The 7,902-nt window shown below is 37.9% G+C and overlaps 1 pseudogene; it reads left to right on the forward strand.

The window, feature by feature from the left end:
• The first annotated feature begins 358 nt into the window (after positions 1 to 358).
• Positions 359 to 7,669, forward strand: LOC108379133 (proton-coupled folate transporter-like; annotated as a pseudogene).
• Positions 7,670 to 7,902: the final 233 nt, after the last annotated feature.

The raw sequence follows: 7,902 nt of genomic DNA on the forward strand, positions 1-7,902 counted from the left end.
AAGAAAAACTTTAACATGTACATATGTAAATCTCCAGATATGGACTTTTAAAATCGTTATTAAAAGAAGTAAGAAGTTTGGGCAAAAAATACAACCGACTTCAATGCTCGTATACAAATTTAAGAGTACTGTTCCTTTTTTTATTCAATGATCGGAAGTTAACATATTTATTAACGGACCACCCTTGAGGTACCACTTTTCCGACAGAAAAATAATTATCGAAGACGGTTCACGTGGTCCAAAGTTAACCGGCAACATACATACATAAAAAAGAAGAAAAAAAAATATTTCGATGAACTGATAGCCAAATTTTTTTTGGAAATCGGTCAGAAAGAGAAACTCGGCTTAGTTAAAATAGTTATTGTACATTTTTTCTTGTCTTCCTTGTCCACATTTGCTGCAGAACGTAGAGACCACCATCCAGCCATATGCTGCTCGAATCTTTATGACTTCCACACTCATTGAAGGTTTGATACCAGCGTTTTGTGGTGTTTTTATCGGAGCTTGGTCGGATCATTTTGGACGCAAACCACTTTTGGTCACAGGATATAGCGGTGGGTAATCGATGATGACCACATAGATAAATTGTTACTTAAGCGCTTAAGCCTTTTGCAGGTTATGCTCTATATTATGCCATAGCAGCTATAATTTAGCGACTCTCAACTTCTCGCCTCGTAAGTCCGTGGTATTATTTATTAGCAGTGCTACCACTTTCCTTGGTCGGAGGTAGTGTTACATACTCAGTGGCTACCTTTTGTTATATTTCTGATGTGTCTAGTGCGCAGGAGCGACCATATCGGTGAGTTTATAGGGATTTATCACTTCTAAGGCTAAAATCCGTTCGATCTGCTGCTTTCAGCATGGCAACATATGAAGCTGCACTTTTCACAGGCCTCATGACCGGATCATTCGTAGCAGGCTTTCTTTACGAAGCCTCCAATGCGACATTTGTTTTTCTAACATCGTGCATTTGCATTTTTGTTGCCGTTTGTATAATAGTATTCTTCATTCCGGAGAGTCTACATAGACGACGCTTTGATTTCACTCATAATGTTTTCGTAAATCAAACATCAGAAATTGGAGAGGAAGATCAGCAGCCACAGGCTGTAGGGGAGTCGCACCAACAAATTAGGAAATTATTCAATTTCGCAGCGGTAATGGAAATGTGGGAAACTTGTTTCAAGCCACGCGAACGTAACGATCGCGCCATCATTTGGCTAGCGGCGATTGCCCATCTGATATCGGTTTTTGTGTTGGGTAAGCAATATATTTTTTAAGCACAGAAATAGTTGATTGACTATTTAAATCCTCGAAATGTGCGTAGATGGTTCTATGACAGTTTTTTATTTGTTCGCACGCGAGACATTCCATTGGACGATTAAGGAGTTTAACACTTTCGATACAATCAATATATTCGTGTCGCTGTTGGGCAACATCTTGGGTGTAATTATTTTAAGAAGAGTAAGTACTCAATGGGGTAGAAAGATATACATTGTTTGTGGTTTAACCCTATTCCCCTTTTCAACCATTTTAGTTACTCAAGTTATCCATTGTGTATCTGGGTATTTTTGCATTCCTCAGTGAGTCAGCTGGCTCGTTGATCAGGGCATTTGCTAACACAAACTGGCTAATGTATTTATCCGTCGGAATCAGCGCCCCGAGATCGATGGCTCATCCGATGTGTCGAACTATTGCATCGAATGTTTTGCCTGCTAACGAACTGGGTAAGAATTTGCAGTAAAGAGCTAAAAAGAAAACCGGAAATATGTATGCACATAAGTATGTATTTGTTCGGGGAAAGTTCTTAAAAAATTTTACCGACCACATTTTTGTCGCTGTACAAATATCTCATTATGATATTAGTAGTAAAGTTATATTGAACCTTACAAAAATAATACTAAATAATAATATACTTGTTAATTTTTTATGATATATTTTTTATTTAATCATTTTTACGCTAACAACGATTTTCAGCAAACTTTGTACCTTCTCACTGGCACACATACAATGGGCGAAATATAGACAGCGAAAAAGCTGGAGTATTTTCATTGGATAACTACGCTTTTTTTAGTCCGTTAGTTATTCCAGATACGGTATTATGATAGACCATTGCCAGTACTCATATTCATTGAAAGATGGGGGTTACTTCAGTTTTTTTGTTTACCTTCCTCCTAGATCAGCTGCAATCATACGAGATTTTTTAATTAACTCCGTAGTGCCTCCTTCTGCATTCTTTCGATCATTCTTAACCACCTGTTTGCTGTAGGTTCCAGAAACTAGCAATTGTCATCAAAGCAATTAGGAACATCGGCCTTGTTATAGCAGCACACAATTGATACGCAGACTTTCTTGCGGAAAAGTTTGCCTGAATTGACAACTTTTCTAAAGCTTTCACAACTTTAGGAAAATTTTCTGAAAATTTCCTTATATCCTTATATTTTTTCGCCCATTTTGTTTCACACAAACGTGATATATCAGGAACATAATTCTTGTGTGTCATTGATTCGCGAAAAAAGTGTATCACATCTTTAAGGGTAGAAATAGTACTTCTTATTTCTGGAACCTCGTTTTTAGTGATTCACAACAATATTTAACGGAAGAGCACATGAACCAAAAATACAAGATCATGCGGGCAGGAGAATAGCCCATTAGAATCGCATTTAGGAAAAAAGTTTAACGATTTTGACATTAGCCGTTTGTTTACATTCGTTCTTTGCAATTCGGTGGTGGCTTTTTACTGCAATTTTCTTCATTTTCGCCTGTGACAACGTGTGTACACATAAGATAAAGAATAATTTAACACAACGGCATGATTTATAGAAGAATTTGCATAATAAAAATGATTATTCATGCGTTCAACAATTTCGCGGTTTTCTCCGTTCTCTTCGTTGTTTACTTCTTACAACAAAGATGGCGTCGAAATATCGGCAGCTAGAAAATAACTTTTTTCTTTCTTTCCTTCCCGCGTGATCTTGTGTCTTTCGTTCATGGGAAGAGCAAGTGTTTTTCTCGTTGGGTTTTTTCATCCTGTTTATCACAGAATTGTAGAGAAACTCAAATGGGTGTTTCATTCAATTCTGTACCAATTCAATGCTTAGCGATGTGCTTACTTCATTCTATCAATGATGAAAAAGGCAGGCCAAAACGTACAGCTAATTTTGATCGGTCCTGCTATGCCAATACTCCTCTGTACGCCGTTTTGAACTTTGCCCCCTAGGAAGTTTAATAAAAGCTTAATTTTCCTCTGCTCTTTTACTCTTGCTGTAGGAACTCTACCTAAGTAAGTACTGTATTTAGTCACCAGTGTCTAAAGTTTTCCTTTCATTCCCGAGCTTTGCTATTGCAAGAAATTGCTGCTTCTTTGTTTAATTATCTACTACCTAATCCCCTTCATTTCCCTGTTCCGCATACAGACTTCAAAGTATTGATGTGTTTTGATCTAATTTGCTTGGCATAGGATCCTTGTAAATTATATAAAAGTTTTCATCTTCAGATACGGGCACATTTCGAATCGTTGTTGTTGGTGGATGCGCCTTGTTGTGCAAAAGGCATCAAATATGTCAAATGCTTGAAAAAGCTGCCTATACCACAATTGCTGATATGTACATACGTATATATTTATAAAAGATATATTACTTACTGGCTATACAACTAGAAGTGAACATCTAAGGAAGTACTCCCCAGCAGGATGAATTTTATTTAATTTTTGTCCTACCAGATCTAGGGATGTGGAAAGGAGTTATTCCAATTATTCAATAATTTTAAATGATCAGAGAAGGTCATTTTCGATTGATAATTCAAAAAAGAATGTTATTCATAACTTTGAACCACGTCAACCGATTTCGGTAATGCATCGGAAAGGTAGTGTCTCAGAGGTGGTCCCATACTAATCTGGTTTAGATCCGATCATTGGATCATGAAATATATATATATATATATATATATATATATACTTTTTTTAAGTCGGTTTTTTTTGCTAAAAATTTCTTTTTTTAAACCTTTTTTCCGAGATTATTGAATAAAAATAATGAAAAATTTAAACAAACCTTAATTGATTTAGCATATTTAAGAGCGTATTTTGGTAATTTATCGAGTTTTTTACAGCGCTTATTTCCAGTTTTTCCTGGCATATTTTTGCCAGCGCTGCTCAAAGAAAATTACTCATACGCCATGCTGATCAAGACACAATTGCGAACGCACACATTGTGCATGTATGTATGTATGTATGTAGTGTGTACTGCAAAATGTTCTATGTCAATTATTGCCTCTGGTACTTAAATGATCTGTGCCAAGGATCCTAATTGAAATATATCGTTTTGCAGTATCACCGACGATATGTACATATGTATGTATGTATATAATACTTTCCAAAATTAAAATTAAATAGATAACTAAGCATACCAACAAGCAATTATAAAGGCACCTTCGTAAAAGTGGCAAAACCAAATTTTTTAATGTAGCTGCACATACTGAGGCGGAAATGAAGGGTGAACAAAAGAGAAAAACTACGGAAAAATTGGCAGTTTTTGGAAAAATGTTTTGTTACACTAAAAAATGGATATTAATTTTTTCGCGCTTCACTATATTTGTTGTGATGTACTACTATACAGTATGCACGTATGAACATCGATAATGGCGAAAAATAAAAGGAAAAAATTTGTAAGAATGTCGAGAAATTAAAATCAATTTTTAGCATCTGCGTTTTTCTTAAGCACTTCAAAGTCATGGCGCAATAAACAGGTGACGTAATAAAACAGCTGTCCCTCTTTATTTTTTGACATTCGGCTGCCTTCTAGGCGAATTTTCGAATAAGGCAGTGCCAAAATCCCTCGTTCTCATTACTTCACCTGGTATAATTTCATCATACTCCAAAGTATAAATATTGGTATGTACATTAGGATGCCTCACCAAAAAAAGTTAAATTATAAAACCTATTATATTTTAAGGCTGCTGTGTTGCACTGTTCAGATAAGACAACAGTTTTTTCCAATAGCGGTCCCCCCTCGGCAAGCAATTGCAAACCTCCGAGTGTATTTCTGCCATGAAAAACAGTTTTTAATAAAAATACAATCGCCGTTCGGAGTCAACGTAAAACTGTAGATCCATCTCCTTTGTGTGACGACATCATGGCACGCGCCTTAAATCGGAGGAGAAGCTCGGCCAAACACATATTGTGTAAGCGCCAATATTTTTGTTTTTTTTTTCTCTTAGGAGGCGGAAATGCTTTATACACTGGCCGGGGCGCTAGTCTCTATACTACCTTCCCCGAGTGCGGGACTCCTCTAAAACGAGACTCTCACTAATAAAATCCAAACTCTCACCGCCCGCGCTAGAATCCCGCATCTAACACCGCAATTCTGCATGTCTTCAGATGGAGTAGCGCGCTGCCAGAGCCTCAGGGTTGCTCTCTTGTAGGGACGTTTCATTCGGGTGCCCTCAATAGACATCCGTCTAATCGTTTGCAGCGGAGTACGAAATTCACGTATCTCGCGACTGGTTCCCCCTTCACTGGAGATCATTACCTATCCCGACTATGTTATTAGAAGTTATGTCTCCGTGTATTTCTTACAACATTCTGCGCGAAGTCAGGAAGTACTCGCAAGTGAAGAATGTATGGTCGACGTTTCTACAGTAGTGACAGAACGGTGAGTCTACCCTTCCCATCCCATGAAGATATTCTCAGAAGTAACCATGACCGGTGAGGAATTACGTCAGGTAGAAATCGACTTCTGTCTATCGACCTTTTGTGCTCACGTTCCAGTTTTGTTGCTACTACTGGATTAGTTGCTCGCATGGCCTTTGCCGCGGCAGCGGCTCGGCCTATCTCGGCACCTGGTATAATTCCGTAAATCTTTTTTCGCTCGTTAGCAGTGTCCGCGGACACTGTACGGTATGCAGATGCATTGCGTAGTGCCCTTTTGCGCGGGACCGAAGACATTTGAATCCCGTATTTTTGACTTTCAATGCGTCAGCCGATATTTCTGCCCCGTACAGTAGCATCGACTGAACAGCTGTCATCAAAAGATACGTACGGCATGGTTGCGAGACATTCGCCATCAGCCGGCTTAGAGACACCGTTATCTGCGTGGATTTTTCACATACTCCATGAATGTGTTCCCAAAATGTGAGTTTGTTTTGAAGCTTCACCCCTAGGTACTTTGTAAACCTATCCCATCTTGGTGAGCAGTACGATCTCTGTTTTTGGCTGTAGCCAATTGCAGACCGTGATCGCTCATCCAATCACTGACGCTGCGAATAACCTGGTTCAGCTTGAGCTATGCTAGCTGGATGTTTCTTGCTGTTATGACGGCGGCCACGTCGTCCGCGAAAGCGACAAGGAAGGCGCTCAAGGACCTGGCGTTCTAGAGGTCCGGGCTATATACGTCTCTTTCTCGAACCTTGACTTGTGTCGTACAACAGCCAACGTTCTCTGAGGTAGCCCCGAATCATATCTAATAAGTATGTTGGAACCTTGAATGACCGTTCCAGGGCTTCCAGCATTCTTTACGTCCAGTGTGACTAGCAGCACTATTGGCCGCGCCTGGTGGCAGGTTTCTTCGGCTTTATTTACCGCCTCGACTACTTTACTGAAAGGCCTCCCCCGTTTTCTATGGCTGACGTCAAGCGTATTTTGAGTATACCCTCTATCATCTTGCCTGCTGTGTCTAGCATGCTGAGTGGCCACAATAATGAAGGATAGTTTGGGTCCCTTTTGGCCTTGGGTATAAGCACCAGCTTCGCCTTCTTCCATTGTATTGGGAAGACCCGGGCCCTAAAGCAGCTGTTGTACATGTTAAGCAGGGCTTGTTTTCGCTGCTAACCTGATTGCCTCCGCTGGCATTCTATCGGGGCCTGGAACTTTGCCGGATAATATATTATTATTATTATTATATTTTAAGAGATCTGCAAAAATAAAAATTTCGGGAAAATATTAAGATTTACGTGAGCTAGACCTATTTGAAAATGTCTCAAAAAACCTCATTGTTTTGATTCCGTTGATAAAATTTTTAAACATTTTTAAACATCTTAAGCTTAAACTCTTCTATCATCTAATCTAAAAATTAATTCTATTTATAAAAAACCAGATTTTTTCTAGAAATATTAAGGCGGTCGTCCTGAGATTTAATAAATTGTATTGCGTTTACGTTTTTGTTTTTTTTTTCTTTTAGGAAAGTTTTTCTCTTTTCAAGGTGTTTTACAGGCCTTTCTGCCATTTATTGCCTCGCCAGTCTATACGAGCATATACAGCATAACGCTTATCAGTTTTCCCGGCTTTTACAATTTGCTGAATGCGAACTTGTTTCTACTGGCAATGTGCTTTTTGCTGTAAGTTTATAGTTTAGAAAAATGATTATTCTAATTTTCATTCAATTAATAAAAAAACAAAAAACTACATACTATTTTCAGCGTTATTTTACGTAAAAAGAGCTTGTTTCCTGCGCATTATCAGCAACGTTTCTAAAATGAAGCTGTTTTCGCGTTGAATAATTAAAACCAGCGGACCATGATGATTGGTTTTTTTTTTGTATATATATATGTATGTATTTACAACTAACACTACTTTCTAAGTTATGGTTTGATAAAAACAATATTATTTACATACATATTTTCTAATTAAGTTGAAATTATTTTAACCAGTTTTTTTACTTGCCAAAGGTTTTGTTTTTGTCAAAACAAATTAAAAAAAAATTAACAAGTTTCGACGAGTATGAAGCAAAAGTTATTAAAAGCTTCGAAGCTTAGCTGTATGTACTCCATAAATACATCTACATGTAAACCTGGGAATATGTTTTTCTGAACTTTTTGATTGCGGCATAATTTCAGCGCAGACATCGGGGATACACTAATTGCGGTTGGAAATAGTTTTCGGCTAATTTTTAACTACTCACAATTACTCGAACT

The sequence above is a fragment of the Rhagoletis zephyria genome, unplaced genomic scaffold (genome assembly GCF_001687245.7).
Source record: "Rhagoletis zephyria isolate East Lansing unplaced genomic scaffold, Rhagoletis_zephyria_1.1 Rzeph_scaffold_15657, whole genome shotgun sequence".
NCBI lineage: Eukaryota > Metazoa > Arthropoda > Insecta > Diptera > Tephritidae > Rhagoletis > Rhagoletis zephyria.